The 19101-nt window shown below is 36.2% G+C and overlaps 1 protein-coding gene across 9 annotated transcripts in view; it reads right to left on the reverse strand.

Annotated features, from left to right (window-relative positions):
* Positions 1-19101, reverse strand: part of ARHGAP24 (Rho GTPase activating protein 24) — a 519150-nt gene that overhangs the window by 44625 nt on the left and 455424 nt on the right. The window lies entirely within an intron of this gene.

The raw sequence follows: 19101 nt of genomic DNA on the forward strand, positions 1-19101 counted from the left end.
TGGTGAGTCCAAATAACAGACCCCTCAAAGAGAAAGTAGCTACATCCCCACACTGGAAAAAAAAAAAAAATCATGGATATTTGTCCATTTGTTTTTTTTTTTTTTTAAAGATTTTATTTATTTATTTGACAGACAGAGATCACAAGTAGGCAGAGAGGCAGGCAGAGAGAGAGGAAGGGAAGCAGGCTCCCTGCTGAGCAGAGAGCCCAACACAGGACTCGATCCTAGGACCCTGAGATCATGACCCGAGCTGAAGGCAGCAGCTTAACCCACTGAGCCACCCAGGTGCCCCCATTTGTTATTTCTGATGAATATTTCCCATAGGTGTTTCTCATTTCATTACTATTGTTATTGTTATTTCTGTTGTCATTATTTGCCACCACTCTCCTCCTCCTTGCTTGGCCATCATTCCTTACCAGACAGTTCCCCAGTTTTTCTTTCACTGGCTTCTAAGTGCCATTTTCCTGGAATCTATGCACGCTGAGCTCAACTGTCACTTTTCTATAATAACTACAAAACACACCCCTTCACAACAGACCTTTCCATTGAATTTGTAGATGTTCCATACATACTTTGAACTACATATAAACAAAGCTGGAGAACAACAAAAAAACCTTGCAATAAAATTATTCCTTCTTTGCCATTTTCTCAACCATGGATGGCAGCACCATTTATACAAATAAACACGAAACCTAGAAGTCAGACTAAATTTTGCTTTCCCCGACACCCTAAATTTAACAGTGGTTAGTGATTCTCAGACTGGGCTACCCATTGGAATCCCCTGGAAAGTTTATAAGATACTCATGAATGAAACCTATATATTATGATGTAAAACCTTATGAATCAATTCCCTTTTCAGTAGTCTCAGTGACATTGCTCAAGTTCAAGTTCATATCACTCATCTCCATTAATGTAACATAATGCCACTGGTTTTTCTGTTGCATGCTTGTCTTCCTATACCCAGTCCCCTGAACATAAACATATAGGTGGTAATGATTGATTACAAATAAATATAAAGGACAAGTAAAATGCCTTGCTATGTAGCTTTTGAATGCTGTGTTTGAATGCAAAGGGAAAATGTATAAGCATATATAGATAAATATACGTAACAAAGAAACATATATACTTAGTTTATACATCACTCATTAGAGTTGTCATTTAGTTTGAGGTACAGAATATCAATTCACTTTATAAATAGCTAATATGTCTAAGTAAATTAAATTCTTATATTAAAGAATGAAAATACAGGCTTTTTCCATTATAGGACCAAGATGCTTTCACTGGAGAAGAAAGACTAGTGGAATTGAGACATTTATAAGGCTTGATGTAGAATATTCACAGAAGTTTCCTTAAAGAGGTATTATATCAGTATAACCTTTTTAACAGGCTACCTTGTACAGACATATGCATTCACTTCCAACAACAGTAACAAAAGACTAAAACCGTAAAGTTTCAGGCAGTAGATAAGTTCTGAAAAACCAATGTATAGCATACTGAATATAGTCAAAGATGCTATTTTATAAGCCTCCAAGTTGCTAAGTGCCTAGATCTTGAAGCTCTCAGCACAAAAAGAGAAATTATAATTATGTGACCTGATGGGCGATGTTGGCTAACACTATGGTGTAATCATACTGCAATACATAAATGTACCGGACCGACACATTGTGTACCTTAAACTTATACAATGTTATATATCAATTATAGCACCACAAAAACAAATAATTTTAAAACAATGTGTTGTTGGTTACTAACTAATCAACATGGCTATTAATATGAGTTAATATGTCCCTCCAACTCCGGTGATTTGGGACCTAAGTATCAATGTTATATACAAATTTACCTTAGAAGCAATATTCAAATGCATATGATACAGTCATGCTATAAATGACATTAATATTATCCAAAGTCTTAAGAGCCAAGTCATAAAATTTTTTCTATAGAAATTAAAGCTGAAGTCAATGAAGTCACAAAGATTTTCTTATTAAACTGAGATCCTACTCAATATTAATGATGCATATAATAGCTTAGAAAAAGGATAAACCTAAGGAATGATTTGAAAGTCACCAATGACAGAGATTAGGGTTTAGGGATAGCCTGTTTACAAACCACAGAGATTGTATTTTACGTGTGTGGGTATCTCTACATCCTACACATATACACACCACATATACACATATACACCTACATATTGCATACACATAAATATATATTTTGTTCTTTGTAGAATTAAAATATATATATATATATATATATATATATATATATATATATATATATATGAAAACTAAGACACTTCTTGATTAACTGACTATAAATGTTGGACTTTGTTCAACTAGTGCCAGATCTTCATTGCATTTATTTGTAACTGTTTTAGGAGAAAGTTCAAGCCTTTGAGGTTTTCCAGAGTATCTAAACTTGCCCAAGGATGAAGAAGAGAGTTTGCTCAGGGTTTTTTATTAAACATGAGCATTCTTTTTTTTTTTTTTTAAAGATCTTATTTATTTATTTGAGAGAGAGAGAGTGAAAGAGAAAGAGCACAAGTGGGGTGAAGGGCAGAGGGAGAGGAAGACTCTCTGCCAAGCATGGAGCCTAATGTGGGCCTCCACCTGGGGACCGATGGAAGGGACAGATGTCAGCCAAAGGCCGACGCCTAATCGACTGACCCTCCCAGCTGCCCCAAAATGAGCAATATTAATCTAGGTTGGGAGTCATGCTGAAGTAATAGCTACCCGTTAGCATTTTCCCTGGCTACTCAATGGAACATAATTTCCTAAACTCACAAAGTGTAAAATAAATGTCTAAAAATGTAAGACTGATGAAAAAGATTAGATTATTGTTGACCTAAATGACCCATTTTTAGGTGGGTGTAAAGAGACTAATCACAGTGAGAGATATAAGAAAATCCATTTACAGGAAATTTAAAACTATGCTAGGCAAATAGCACTATTCAATGGATTATGTGACTATGGTTTGAGGGAGGTGGGGTAAGACATCCCTTGCTCACTTCACATTTCCTCTAGGAATGGCTCATCAATAAAAATAACTAGACGAAATACTTTATATCATCTAAGTATACTATGGTTATGTAATTATCTAATTAGATTTTATAAGTGGGAAGCTTTCTGTTCTTGCTTAAATGGGATATACTATTTTTCCTAACATTTGACTCCTAACATACAGACCCTGAAGGCATTCTTTCACAGAGAGTTTACATGGCTCTACCAGTTTCCATGTCTTTACATTAGTAAATGTATATACCTGAGACTTTATCACATAGCCCTTTCTTCAACTGTACCGAGGACTTGAAGGGCTATAGGTTGCAATTTCAGTTTCATATGGTCCTCAAAATCTTGGCAAACAGTTAATGAATTTGGCTCAGCTACAATTAAAAAGTTACAGCTGCATTTAGTTACTTGACAATTTTATATTGTTTGCTTACATATTTTTCCCTTTACTAAACTCTGCAGATGGAATTTCAGGAGAAATAAAAAAAATGTGCTCATCATGATACAGTCAACAATTTATTTTTTTCCTAGAGATTTCAGATTATGCAACTAAGGATTTCCCAGAGAAGCATTGTTGAGGTTCTGTTGCTAAAGGGGTATATTTATGCTAAAAAATGTATTTTTAAATATTCTTAATAGGATTTAAAACATACATACATACTTTGATCTTTCTATTTTAAAATAAAATGGAACCAAATATCATAATAATTTTCTAGCTAACAAAAACTAAATAGCAATCAATATTTTCTTAATATATATTATATATATATATATATTTATTTTTTTCTTATTAATGTGTCCCAACACTGACTTTACTGCATATTGCCCATTTTCTTCCATAACAACCACATGTTTGGAGAATTTTGATTACCTGATACTGGGATAAACAATGAATGATGAAACATTCTTTTCCAGAAACCTTATTTTTTTCCAGTAAAGTCAGTAAGGTAGAAAACAAAACCTTTGTGTCTTATAGAGAAAAGGAAATAGAAGCCTCGCTGAATCTCTAATAGTGCTGAAAGGAACTTAAAAGGATTTGCCGATATATCCAGGTGAGTCTACAAATCAACACCAAAACCAGCCAAGTCCATGCAAAACTCATTCCTTCTCTGAACACTTAAACAGTTTTTTTGTTTTTGTCTTTGTTTTTTTAAGATTTTACTTATTTATTCGACCGGGGCGGGGGGTGGTGGGGGAATACAAGCAGGGGGAGTACGAATGGGAGAAGCAAGCTCCCTGCTGAGCAGGGGTCCTGATGCTGGCCTCGATTCCAGGATCCTGGGATCATGACCTGAGCCGAAGGCAGACACTTAATGACTGAGTCACCCAGGTGCCCCAGCAGTCTTTTGTTTTAACACAAAAGCATTCTTAATGTATAGGCTAAAAGACACCATCCCAGTTTTTTTTTGTGTGGATATATATATTGAGGGAAAGGACAAAAAGCTTTAAAAAAAATCCAGTTGTACACTTATTGGGTGTCTCATACTAAAATCTGTCATGCTTCTTGTTGGAAAGGATGCTTTGCTCCCATATATACAGAAATTTATTCTATTAGTGCTGTTTTCCACTTGAACCATTTTTAAGAAAAGTCAGCGTAAGCAGGAAGAAAGAGAAATAAAATTTTACTGAGTAGTAGAAAGGGATTTTGGTTATGTTTCATTGTTTTGTTATAAGTCAAAATCTAGTTCACTTTGGGAGTGAGCTGCACTCATCTTCACGAGAGCATTTCTGGAGTACAAAACAAACAGAGGTACTGAGCTTAATTTAGAGCTGTGGCTCTTGGAAATTACAAACCCATTCATAAGATTATGACTCTGTACTGACACAGGCAGGCATTTTGCGTCCGTTGACAAAAATGATATCCTGACAGAATTTTAGAAGTTGTCTTGAAATATGACAAGTTTCAGGCTTCCTAAATTGAAGGCTATGAAAATAAGCACATTAATTCTCTACTTACTGAGATATCAAAAATACTGTCATCTTTTCATTCGATAAATACATTCAAAATATATTCCTTTTATCCTTTTATTCAACATAGGTTTATTATGAGCCTATGCTGTGTCAGACATTTTTCTAGGTGCTAGGGATAAAAAAGGTGATCAAGATTCATAAAATTCCCCACTTTCTTAAGCTCATATTCTATATAAGTGTAGAGTTCTATTTTATGAGTAGAGTGTTTTATTTTTTTTTAAGATTTTATTTATTTATTTGACAGACAGAGATCACAAGTAGACAGAGAGGCAGGCAGAGAGAGAGGAAGGGAAGCAGGCTCCCCGCCGAGCCGAGAGCCTGATGTGGGGCTCCATCCCAGGACCCTGGGATCGTGACCTGAGCCCAAGGCAGAAGCTTTAACCCACTGAGCCACCCAGGCGCCCCTGAATAGAGAGTTTTAAATGAATATCCACAGTGTTATCCTCATGGTTATGAAGATACATGCTCCTGTGGGATCACAGTTATTTATTGTGATCCTAAATAGAAACTTCCAGAACATTATTTTTGATTCTTCAGCAATTTTTAACCATTTCCTTATAATAATAAATTATCCAGATAATCAGAGGGATCAAACATTTTAAAACCATATGACTTCTAAGGGGCACATGTAAGTCGTTCATAAACACATAAAAAGATACACATCAGTAGTCATTAGGGAAATGCAAATTAAAACCATGATACCATTGCACATTCACTGAAACGGTTAGAATTTTAAAAAATGGCGCATTAATCCATTGCTGGTAGAAATAGAAAATGGTGCAGCCACTCTGGAAAACAGTTTGCCAGTTCCCCAAGTGTTAAACATAGATATGACAATTTTACTTCGAGGCATATACCCAGGAGGTGAAAGTCTATGTCCATGCAAAAAATTGTGCATGCATGGTCATGGCAACATTACTGGTAAGAGCCAAACAATGGAAACAACAGAAATATCTACCAATAGATAGATGAATAAACGAAATGTAGTATGTCCTCAGTATGAAATTCTATTCATCAACAAAAAGTAACAAACTACTGATATATGTATAACACGGACGAATATTAAAAATATTACACTAAGCAAAAGAAGCTGGATGCAAGTGGCCAAAAATTGAATAATTCCACATCCAGAAAAGGGAAACTCTATAGAGAGAGAAAGTAGATTAGTGGTTGCCCGGGAAATGAGGGCTACTGGAAATAAGTAAATGGCATAAGGGATGTTATTTGGGTGATGAAAATGTTCCAAACCGTTAGGTAGTAATGGCTGCATAACTTGGTAAATTTGTCAAAAATCACTGCATTCCACCATTGCAATGAGTAAATCACATGATATATAAAATATGACTCTAAGATTGTGTCAGAAAACACACTCTTTTAAGGAATGCACTTTCACCAAGTGCATGCAAGAATATTTGCAATCTGACTTCCAAGATACAAACAAGCACCCACTTTCAGAATATAAAACCTTGCTGGCATCTTACTTCTTTCAATAGGAATTGCCATGGAGATTTCAAAACAGGCATGAAGATATCCTAGATTAAAAACACTGAAGAGCTTAGGTTCAAGCATAGGTTCAAGCCTATTACTTTTCCTTATCATATAAAATGTTAGAATAGTCATTATCATCAAGATCATAATACCTATGACAATGACAATAAATGTGCTCAGTGTCTTATTTCATTATATCATTTCTTTTGGTGTTTTTGTTCCATTTTGGTTTATTTATATATTTAGTTAGTTAGTTGTGTTTTTTTTAATCAAGATTTTAATTTTAATTCCAGCATAGTTAACATATATATTGTTTTATTTTTAAGTGCATTAATACAACAACCCTGCAGGTTAATTATGATTTTCATTTTTTACATGAGGAAACTAGGGGTTTTAAGAAGTGAAGTAAGCAGTCGCAGGTTGTTAACTTAGATTATAAATGGTGGGCCTGCCTGAACTCTTATTCTTACACTGCCTCCTGGCAAATAAGTATACAAACACAGACTGACGTGCCAAATACTGTGAAACTTCTTGTTAATTAACTATTTTTATTCATAACTCAGTCAGGTTTCCGTGGAAGTGAGCTCCAAATTTATTCAAAGATAAGTTGACCTCATACTGGTCAGAATGGCTAAAATGAACAAGTCAGGAAACAATAAAAGTTGACAAGGATACAGAAAATGGAGAAACCTCTCACACTTTTGGTGGGAATGCAAGCTGGTACAGCCAGCTTGGAAAACAGTAGGGAGGTTCCTCAAGAAGTTAAGAAACAGAGCTACCCTATGACCCAAAAATTGTACTAAAAGGCATTTATCCAAAGGATACAAACATAGTGATTCAAAGTGGCACATACACTCTAATGTTTATAGCAGCAATGTCCACAATAGCCAAACTATGGAAAGAACCCAGATGTCCAGCAACAGATGAATGGATAAAGAAGATGTGGTACAGGAACACCTGGGTGACTCAGTCTGTTAAGTGTCTGCCTTTGGCTCAGGTCACAGTCTTGGGGTCCTGGGGTGAAACCTCATGTTGGGCTCCCAGCTCAGTGGTGAGTCTGCTTTTCCCTCTCTCTCTGCCTTCCACTCCTACTCATGTTCTTGCTCTCAAATAAATAAATAAAATTCAAAAGATAAAAATAAAAAAAGATGTAAGATGATATGTGTGTACACACACACACAGGAATACTACGCAGCCATCAAAAAGAATGAAATTTTGTCATTTGCAATAATGTGGATGGAACTATAGTGTATTACATTAAGTGAAATAAGTCAGTCAGAGTAGGACAAATACCATATGATTTCACTCATATGTGGAATTTAAGAAACAAAACAGATGATTATAGGAGAAGGGAAGGAAAAATAAAATAAGATTAAAAACAGAGAGGGAAGCAAACCATAAGAGACTCTTATCCATCCGGAACAAAGTGAGGATTGCTGGAGGGGTGGTGGGTGGGGGATGGGCATTAAGGAGGACAATTGCTGTGATGAGCACTAGGTATTATAGGTAAGTGATCAATCACTAGATTCTACTCCTGAAACTGATAATACATTACATGTTAGATAACTTGAATTTAAATAAAATTTTCAAAAAAAGAAAAAAAAAACTAAAAAAGAAAGATAAATAGAAAGGAAAGGAAAGCTCATGTTCTTGCTTTCCAATGTACAGGCTTTTTGATACATCATCAAGAGAGTAAGGACCATGAAACATGACAGATTTCTAGCTAACAACCCGCACTACATAAAATATTTAATAAATACCCATTCATGTGAATATTTCCCACATACAAAATATTTCCCTTTAAAGTTCATTAATTTTTCAGATCCTGGTATGTTTACAAAGAGGTTTCAGGGAACCCTAGTGAGTTACACTCATTTTTCAAATTAGGTAAGATGCCACGTGTTCAGGGAAGGGGGCCTGTCTGTGTTGCTGAAGAGTGATCTGAAGTGTGGGCTATTCCAAGCAAATAAACACAACACTAAGGGATATCAAATCACACAATGGGAACCTTAGTCCTTTTCTGATTCTTTCACCTCTTCTGATTATATTAAGTAGGGAGCACCAGTTGGAAATGAGAGAAGTGTTGAGATAGTACCATCACTTGCCAATCTCTGTTTTCATCAAGTACACAGAAGGCCTTAGGGCCAGTTTTCAGAAAGCAGCTGTATTCAGCTGGCATTTAATAACACATCTTGTTGTCATTGCATTGTGATTTATGGTGCGTGTGCTGGTTTTCAACGAACAATAATGATATCAAATTCCTTTACAACAAAACTGATAAAACAGTGAATAAATTTAAAGGGAAATATTCAAGCTGGTACAGGTGTTCCATGGAGATGGCTAAAATCGTGACGGTACTATGGGAATGACAGAAGTTTGGGAAGGACTCTAAGGCGATGCTTATCAAATCTGGTCACGCCCACAGAGTATTGAAGAACTGCATCAAAACTAGGAATGTTAGACGTCACCACAGTTCAACAGCTGTTCAGGTCATCGGAGGGCTGACTCCTCTCGTGGCTTCAGAGAATCATTTAGGGTGTTGAAAACAAGGTAACCAGTTTACCACCTACATGTTCAGGGCTTGCCTTGGGCAAACTCCTGGGAGTCAGGTCTTTGCGTTCCCAGCTCTTCACCTATCCACATGCCCTTAAGCTACCACTCGCTTTCTTCCATCAAATCCTACGCATAGATCCTTTATTCACACTATGGTACAAAGGCTCTGTAACTGTATGGTTTGCTACTGAACTCCCCAGTGTTTGATTTTTCACCTGGATCATAGCATAAAGGTGCAGGCAAGTTCTTTTTAGATTGTTCTAAAATTTCAGGCCCATTTCAGCGGGTAGGAAAGAATATATTTTACACATTAACAATACAGCTCAGAAAATAAATTCTCTTTCACAGTAGCTTAAGACCAGCCCAGCTGAGTCAGAACTAATGTGTTGCTTCTAATAAGGCCATGAAGTTGATTTTTTTTCTCTCATTTCATATATAAGAAAACTATCACTTCTAAGGGTACACATTCCTGTACCCTATGGTCTGGCTAGTATTTTCCAATTTATGATTAAAGAACCATGCAAATAAGAATTACTTGGGAATTATTTGAAATTCAAGTTCTGATGCATCCTCCAACCTTTTAAAATCTCAGTGAGAGCCGGTGGCGTGTAAGCTTCTGAACCTAGAAACACCTCTCTGGGTCATCCCTATGCAAACGAATATTTGAAAAGTTCCACTGTCTATAGTGCCCCCCGCTTCAAGTCTACCTTTTATAACTTAGGTCAGAAATACTCAAAGCTATATTGCTACTCAGAAGATAAAAATTAAAATACGTGTCTGGCTTTTCCACCTTCTAAGTTTTAGACCTTTTAAAAAAATTTATCTCTGTAGAATTGCAGTTTGTTTAGTGATCCTAATTCAGTCACCAAAATAAATTTAAAAATGAGCAAGATGGTAGAAGAAAAGAAAGAGGGTAAAGACAAAAGGAACAGAGTATGTGGGAAAGTGTCTGGGGTGCCAGGGATAGCACTTATGGGATTTTGGACAAAATGTATAAAATCATTGGCTTCTACAGCCTTCTGTCCTTGCTCTTTTAAACACGTGTGTTATAAGCGCATAGTTTTGTTGTGGTTGTTTTGTTTTGTTTTGTTTTTTTGTCGCTGAACAATTAACGCTCTGATGGTGACACCCACATGGACATTCTTGATCCTGTCTTCCCAGCAACTGCAAAATGTATCTTCTTTAACAGCTGAGGCCACCTGGAGAGTTTTGGAAATGAAAGAACATTCCTCTTCTAATCTGATTTTACACATTCTGTATTTCATTTTTATCCCCTCAAAGTGGGGATATTTAATATAAAATGTTATATTTTAATTTGTTTTCATTTCTCAATAGAAATAACAAAGAAAAGAATGGTTAGGAACTTTGATATCTGCTGTTTTTTACATTTGACATCAACTGATAAAATACAAATTCTTTCTGGTCAATGAAAATGTTCTTTCTCACAAAATTCATTTTGGTCAAGGAGTCTGTGGGAATATGTCATCTAACTGCAGGAACAAAAAGTCATGTATACATAAAAGTCTTAAACTTGAACCTCAGAACTGGAAAATAGCATGAGGTAACTGAAGAATAGAAAGTGCATTGTTTAATAAAAGCTGGTCCATGTGCTTGAAACCTCTCTAAATTTAAATAATGTATGTTCCAAATTTCTTTTTCTCATTTTTTTTTCTCCACAGAACATACTTCTTCTCATTCAAATATGATATAATATTTTCCAAATGGATCCCTAGCTTCAAAAGCACAGGTGGATGATGACTTACTACATAGTCCTTGAAACCATGTTTGTGAAAAACACTTAGTGACATGCAAGTTGTTCCTGATACAATGTTAACAAGAAAAGGCAAGATGTAAAAACTGTGTGATTCCAATACTTTGTATATATACCTACCTGTATTTAGATGCATCTGTATTTTTTAAGTTCCTACACATCTACTTATTTATACATTAAAACATAGCAAGAGCTCCCTGGCTTGTTTACTTTTGAAATATACATCCCCCCTTCTTATGTTCTATGTTCTAAATTGTATACAAAATGTTATAATTTAAAATATGATCTTAATAATATTTTAATTAAATTTTAATAACACTGTTATACTTTTTTAAAGTTATTAATAAAGTTTGCTTTAAAAATAAAACTTTAGGGCATAGTATTGGAGCTTCAATAACATTAGTCCTAATATTAAAATTAGAGATTATTTTTGCAGAATTCCTGTGCAAATTTCTTTGTATATTTTAACATGTATGGAGATGAAAGCTACATCTTGATTCCTTGTGAGACAGAAGCACTATGAGGGTACACAGGGGAATATATTTCTCACTTTTTCTCATACTTCATAATGAAAAATTTCTGTCTTTCATTTTACATCCTAATAGCTATTGAAAACATTATACACAGTCTCTATTTTTAAACTTATACTCTTTTAAAAATCATTTTGGGGGCACCTGGGTGGCTCAGTGGGTTAAAACCTCTGCCTTCGGCTCAGGTCATGATCCCAGAGTCCTGGGATCAAGCCCCCAGGGAACTACTTAAAAGCAAGTCTGGGAAACCAGTCCCAGGTAACAAAGCCCAAATACAAGGGCGGGTCAGGTCAGGTGGAGATAATAGCCCAAATGCAGGGATGAGTCAGGTCAGGTGGAGACGTCCGTCCAATCAGTAAAGCTCGCATACTGTCTCTCTAGCTACCAAGGAGTGTGGGCCTGGCCTTTTGGGTGCCAATTCTCACCAAGGTGATAGGCTAGTTCAAATAACTACTATGGGGTGAACTGTAGTTCAATTGGCCACCCGTGTGTGACCTAGCATGACTGTGCAGCTTTCTTTGTGTGTTACAATCTCATTCGCCACCTGTGTGTGGCCAGGCTCAACCACATGGCCTTTGCTCTATAAAAGTTAGTCTGGAAAGCAGGGAGGGGTTGCTCTCTCTGTAAGGGGTGGCCCTTACAAAACTGTCGGTTTAATTTTTGATGCTTGGCGCAAAATAAAGCTTTGCTTGACCTTTGCTTTGTATCAGTCTCTCTTTTTTGACCATGGACTCATTATTGGGGGACCCAACAATAAGAGAACTGACTTTGTGTTTAACACAAAGGTGTTTAAGTGTCTAAGACATACTAAACATTCCAGTATTATCTGTTGAATGAATGAATGAGATGGACTGTCTCCAAAGGTGATTGTCAGTAATTCATGTCACTCCTTCTACCAAGAGGTAGAACCAATTTTTAATCTTTTCATCTGAACTGCCCTTACAATTTACTTTGGACCAACAGTATGCAGTGGATGTGATGTTGTACCAGTTCTGGGCCTAACCCTTCACAGGCCTTAAGGCTTCCACGCTTACAGTCTTTCAGTCCCAAGATACTATGTAAAAAATTCTGGTTAAAGAGAAAAGCCCCATAGGACACAAGACTGCAGAGAGAAAGAGAGAGGCTCAGCCCACCATTAGCCATTTCAGTGGGCTGAGCGTCAGCACCAGGCTTGGACGGTAGCTCTCTTGGCTACGGCAGCTACATTAGATCATGGCAACTGATACCATGTCTTTGCCAAGCTCTGCGCAAATGCAGAATCTTGGTTTTAAACCCAAAAGGTTGGACTGGCTTGCTATGTAGCAAGAGCTCCCTGAAACAGTCCCGGAACCAAAGATTGGGGGCAGCCACAAAGAAACTCTAATGTAGAGCACTGGCTTTTTCCCATCAGTGTTGGACAGTCATGAGGAGACTATAAGAGCTGGAAAAGCAACAAAAAAATTGCTATTAGTAGCTAGAGAAAGATGAGCCTGCAGAGCTTATTAAAATGTGATGGAAAAATTTGCAAGGCTATCGCCTGCCATTACTCAGAATGCAGAAAATGTTCGATGAAGCTAATTAGAAACTGTTCAGCTCTGAAGAAGAATTTAGAGAGACTCTAGTGGCCCTGAGACAGTGTCTCCAGCTGGTGAAATCTTCTCAAAGTAAGAAATGGCCCCAGGGCAAAGATAAAATCCAGGGTGCTGCCAGTAAAACATTACCTGAAGGTCAAGACCAGATGGTGGTCAGAGACTCATTAAAACCTCTGAAAGACTGAAGGTAGTACCTCACAGATTCTCTCAGCAATACAAAAATATTTAGAAAGAATCCTAAGATTATTCCATAAAATGCTGACTCATAGACCCCATAAGGCAGGACCTGATACACAGGGATTTATGGGTGTCTTTGTTTCAGCAAGAGGATTACAATTTGACACTTCCAAGGTTTTTAAAGACATGGCAGCTTGGGATAAAAAGGGTGGTACCAGTGCAAAATGAAAAAAGAAGTTTTGAGATCTCAACTTTCTATGCGCAGAAGTGGCTGAGAAACTATTCCTAAAAAAGTGAACCATTTCTTGGGGGGTGGGGTGTGGGTAGAAGTCTTATGGAGCAAAACCAGGGTTCCAGAGAAGATCAAAAAGTAGAGAAGAGTCAAAGATTAAAGAACCAAGCCCTAACCTAGGCACATTTCCCACCTTCCCACTGCCCAGAAGAGGGGCCCTGAGAACATGTGTCCAGCAGGAGTTCAGAATTATGGATGGAAATCTAGTCACAGTCTTTGCAGAGTGACAGGTATCATATCAGCTATTAAAAATGAGAAAACTAGTTAACTATCTGAAACAAGTTTTTTTAAGATATTGGACAGTAGTGCAAAAATGTGACCCTTGAGAGTATGGAATCAAATAAGGTCAATCTTAGGATGACTCCAGCCTTGCGCATCATCATGTGCCTGAGCGTGGGACAGGGATGGGAACCCTAAAGAGAGAACAGCAGTCTCACTCAGTCCAGGAGACGGAGATTACAGGTTGGAGAGGTTGAAGCAGCTAGCATTTGTGATGCAGACCATGAGAGAGGAGGAAGTTTTGTACAAAATGACTTCTTGAAATCTACATATGTCTTCTTGAGTCTTCACCTAAATACCAACACGAGCCAGCAGAGGGCAACACTCTAAGGGGATAAACCCACAACAACTACCAGGGAAAGAACCACCATCAGGATTAACAGAGTGTAAGAAAGAAATTCTTAAATGAGATAAAATCAATGCTGCTAAAACTGGTTCTTTTTAAGGTATAATGAAATTGATAACACATAAATGGCCTGATTAAGAAAAAAATGATGTGGGGCACCTGGGTGGCTCAGTGGGTTAAGCCTCTGCCTTTGGCTCGGGTCATGATCCCAGAGTGCTGGGATGGAGCCCGGCATTCGGCTCTCTGCTCAGTGAGAAGCCTGCTTCCCCCCCCTCTCTGCCTGCCTCTCTGCCTACTTGAGATCTCTCTCTGTCAAATAAATAAATAAAATCTTTAAAAAAATGATGTAATATGATTACTTTTGTGATATCAAAAGTAAAGGAGAGGACTTCACTAAAGAGTCTACAGACATTACAAAAAAAGAGAATATTATAAACAACTTTGTGATAATAAATTTGGAAAGTTATATGGAACAGGAAAATGTCATAAAAGAGACAAATTAACAAAACTGACACAAGAAGAATTAGCAAAGCCATTTCCAGAAACTTCCCCATGAGGATAACTTCAGGACTAGAAGAAATCACCGGTAAATTTTACCAAGGATTTATGGAGGGAAATGATATAAAATACACCTACTTTTTCAGAAAAATAGAAGTAGAGGGGAGAACTAATAGGGGGGCCAGAATTTCTCTGATAACGAAACTAGTTGAAGATACTGTAAGAAATCTATAGGTCAATACCCTTGATGAAGATAGGTCCCCAAATCCTTACCAAATTATTTGTAAGTCAGATACAATAAGATATAAAAAGAGTAATGCATCACAAGCAAATATGGCTTATCCTAGCACCATAAAGTTGGTTTGACATTTGAAAATAGAATAATGTAATTCAGGACATTAACATCACAAAAGGGAAGGATCAGATAATTTCTGCAATAAATGAAGAGAGAAAGAAATTCTATAAAATTTAATTCTCATTCATTATTGAGAATGTCGGCAAACTAGAAATAAAAGGACATTTTCTAACCTCATAAAGGTCATCTACAGAAAACCTATATACCATCACACCTACAGCAGTGAAAGACTGAAAACCTCCCTCTACCTACAGGAGAAGTATGTCTACTCACTACTATGGTAGACAAGTTCTTAGCAAGTACCAACAGGCAAGAAAAACAAAAAAGAGGGTTATATATTGAAAAGGAAGAAACAAAACTCATGCTATGTACAATGAACAAGGTTAGATTAGACTAATTCGAAGGGAACTACAGAAGTCTTGTTAGCACTAATAAATGAACGTGCCAAGTCTGTAGGACCAAAGATCTAGATATTAAAAAAAAAAAAAAATCAACTATATTCAGATAATAGAGCAGAGAGCAATTAGAAAATTAAATATTAAAAGCAATACTATTTACAGGAGCCATCTGTAAATAGTAATAGTTAAGGATAAATTTAACAAAATGGAGCAAGATCTGAACATTGGAAAATACAAATGTTGCTGAAATGTAGAAAATCCTAATGAAATGGAGAGATGGAACATGTTCACAGATTAGAAGCTTTCATATTTCTAAGATGTCAGTTTTCTCCTAGTTGATTTCTGGAGTCCATGAAATTTCAATCAAAATCCTCACAGACTTTTTGGTACAAATTGACATGCATATGCTAAATATATATATATATATATATATATGAAGTAAATGACCTAGAACAGGCAAAACAATCTTGAGCAGGAACTAAGTTAAGGGATTTACTTAACTTGATTTCAAGACTTTACAGCTGTGGTGATTTTCTCTAAAAATAGCCAATCACAAATCTTCCTCCTCTTTAAGTGTTTGCCCCTCTTTCCACCAAGGGGCAGAGTTTATTTCCCTTATCCATAAATGTAGGCTGGCCTGTCTTGTGACTTGCTTTGACCAACAGACTGCACCGGATATCATACTGTCCTCTGGACCTAGGACTTGTGAGGCTTACAAACTGACATCTTCATTTTCTTGGAACCCTGAGGTATCATGTCACTAAGTCTGACTAATCTGCTAAAGATAAAGGCCATGTGCAGAGCAGCTATTTGAGATGTTAGATTCATAGAGAGGTGGTGGGGAGGGGGAAGGGGAGGGAAGGGGTAGCAGGCAGGGGGGAGGGCATGTGGGAGGAGGGGAAGGGAAGGAGGAGAGAAGCCAAACAAGGTCCAAGCAGCCTCCAGCCATGTCTGCCATCTCGGACAAGGCTCAGGACATCTGAATAAAACCATCCTGGATTCTTTAGACCTAACTGATCTCATGAATCAACTTTATGTGCAGGAGAAAGGAGCCCATCCTGGCCAACTCCTGCTCAAACTGCAAAACCACAAGCAATAACCGGTTGTTATTACTTAGGTCATAAATTTCTGGCATGGTTTCTTGCACAGGTGTAGAAACCTGAAACACTGAATGACTGAGCAAATGAAGGACACTCTCCTTTTCTTCACAGGATGCTAGCAGCATTACCATATTGTGCTAACATTTAAACATTTAAATATTCTCCAACTCTTTTCCATAGGTTTTCTAGTTGACAGGTATCTTCTGTAATTACTCTTTAGAAATTAAAAGATAAGGAGATTTTTATGTAGCATGAAATGATCAGGTAATTAAAAGATCTGTCAGATTAAATTTCTGATTAAAGAAGTTATGGATGCTTATGGAACCACAATATTAAAAAAAATCACTAGTTTTCCACAAAATCAATGTTTATCTTTTGTTACATTTTCTTCAATCTATTTATGCACTAATGTACTTCATATAAAATAAAATAAATACTTTTTTACAAGTAAGATAATATTTTCTATAAAGATTGTACACTATTTCATTGTCAGCTCAGTTATTAAGAACATGATTTGGAGATAACTGCTTACAGGACATATCTTTTTTTATAGGATCTTACAACTTATAAAATATCCCTCCCTTCTCTCATATTAGTGAGATTCTTGTTATAAGAATCAAATCGGGGCGCCTGGGTGGCTCAGTGGCTTAAGCCGCTGCCTTCGGCTCGGGTCATAATCTCAGGGTCCTGGGATCGAGTCCCGCATTGGGCTCTCTGCTCAGCAGGGAGCCTGCTTCCTCCTCTCTCTCTCTCTCTCTGCCTGCCTCTCTGCCTACTTGTGATCTCTCTCTGTCAAATAAATAAATAAAATCTTTTTTAAAAAAAAGAATCAAATCGTAAATGCCTACAGCAAAATAATTTTTAATAAATATACTTTTCTATAATGTCATCTGCATATAGAATAGGCTATATATAAGGAAAAAAAGCCTTTGGAACGTATCGATGTCACATGAAGTTCATTGTAGAAGGTGATGTTTATCCCATTATATGATATTTTATTATGAGGATCCCACTGACAAATTTCTTTTAATTTTGGAAATTGAAAGAATTTTAAAAAATCAAAAATTATATTTCTTTTAGATAAACCATTGTGTATATCCTGTGAACAGGCCTGAATTTACAACTACTGTTTAGGTTTTCTTTTTCAAAGTACGAAATAAGATATGGGGCTCCCCTGCCAAAGGATAGCTGTATTTTTTTTTTTTTAAAGATTGTATTTATTTATTTGACAGAGATCACAAGTAGGCAGAGAGGCAGGCAGACAGAGAGGAAGGGAAGCAGGCCCCCTGCTGAGCAGAGAGCTGGACAGACTCAGGGCTCTGATCCCAGGGTTCTGGGATCATGACCTGAGCCAAAGGCAGAGGCTTTAACCCACTGAGCCACCCAGGCGCCCCAAGTAGCTGTATTTTTGAAATTTGCTCTCCAACCTTGGTTTTGAGTTCATTTCTTTGCCTCCACATTTAATTTTTATCTTTCAGAGATAAATTATGAATGCCTATAAACTGTCCGTAATACCTTTTATAAACAGGTAGGATTTTAATCAATTTAATTGATCATATCTTACTTTTCCATTCAGTATTTTTCCAAAATTTTAATAACTGCATAACATTTTATTATATTAATGCACTATTATTTAATTAACCATACTCCACTGCTAGAGATAATAGACTAGTGTTCATTTTTTACTTCATAAAGATTATAATAAGCAACTTTGCACTTCAGTTGTTTTCCACAGATCTGGTTTTTTTCTAGAATGAGAATTTCCTGCTAAAATAGTCTTGAAATATGTTACTAAATTTCTTTAGAAAGATTATAATCATTTGCATTCTCACCACCAGGGTGCCTACCTTAACATACCTTGCCAGCATTGAATATTGCCATTGCTCAAGATTTTGTTAATGTGACTACTGGGAGGGCATTAAATGATTTATTGTGCATTTCTTGGATTATCAGCAAAATCCCATATTCCCCAAAATGCTTCCTTTGTCTTGTAGCACGTATTCAAGTGTCTTCTTGTCTGTCTGTTCCATAGATCTGTGTCTATCCATGTACTAATTCTATGTTTTCAAAGAGAAAAATACTTAGTATGTAACTTTCAATTTTCAAGAACAAGATAGTTCTTATCCACAACACCAATACTGAGAATCTCTCCCAAGGAAAAAATCCAAAAATAGAAAATATTTATGTAAATTGTTATCCTCCACAACATTATTTATGTAGTGATAAACGTGATGACATAAATGTCCCAACTGTTGAAATAGTTATGAAACTATATACTTACAGAGTGAAATATTAGATATGAAAATCATGCTTATGGAGGTTACCAACCATTAAATATTCAGTTAAAATATATTGTAATATTGGAGTATTTCAAATATTAATATGAAAAATACCTGCTATATTATGCTAAATTGATAATATTAGGATAAAAAATATTATTTTCAACTAATTAAAAAAGTGAAGAGAAGGAGGTAACTTACAAAATATTACTATAAGTATTTAACTCTTAATTAGTGGAATTATGGATGTTTGTTTATATGCTCTTTCCTGGAACTTCCATTATTCCCTGAATTTCATCATGCTATACTGCTTGTTCACTTGTAAATCTACTCTAGACGAAGGCAAAACTATATATTTAAAAATACAACGCTTTTATAATTATTATTATTAAAAACAGTTATTCTAATTCCATTGCCTAATCCCAATCTCTGCTTATTAATACTTTTACTATCTCTTAGCTGAAAGAATTAGAAAAAAAAACACTGAA

This window comes from Mustela nivalis (assembly GCF_964662115.1).
Source record: "Mustela nivalis genome assembly, chromosome: 4".
NCBI classification, from domain to species: domain Eukaryota; kingdom Metazoa; phylum Chordata; class Mammalia; order Carnivora; family Mustelidae; genus Mustela; species Mustela nivalis.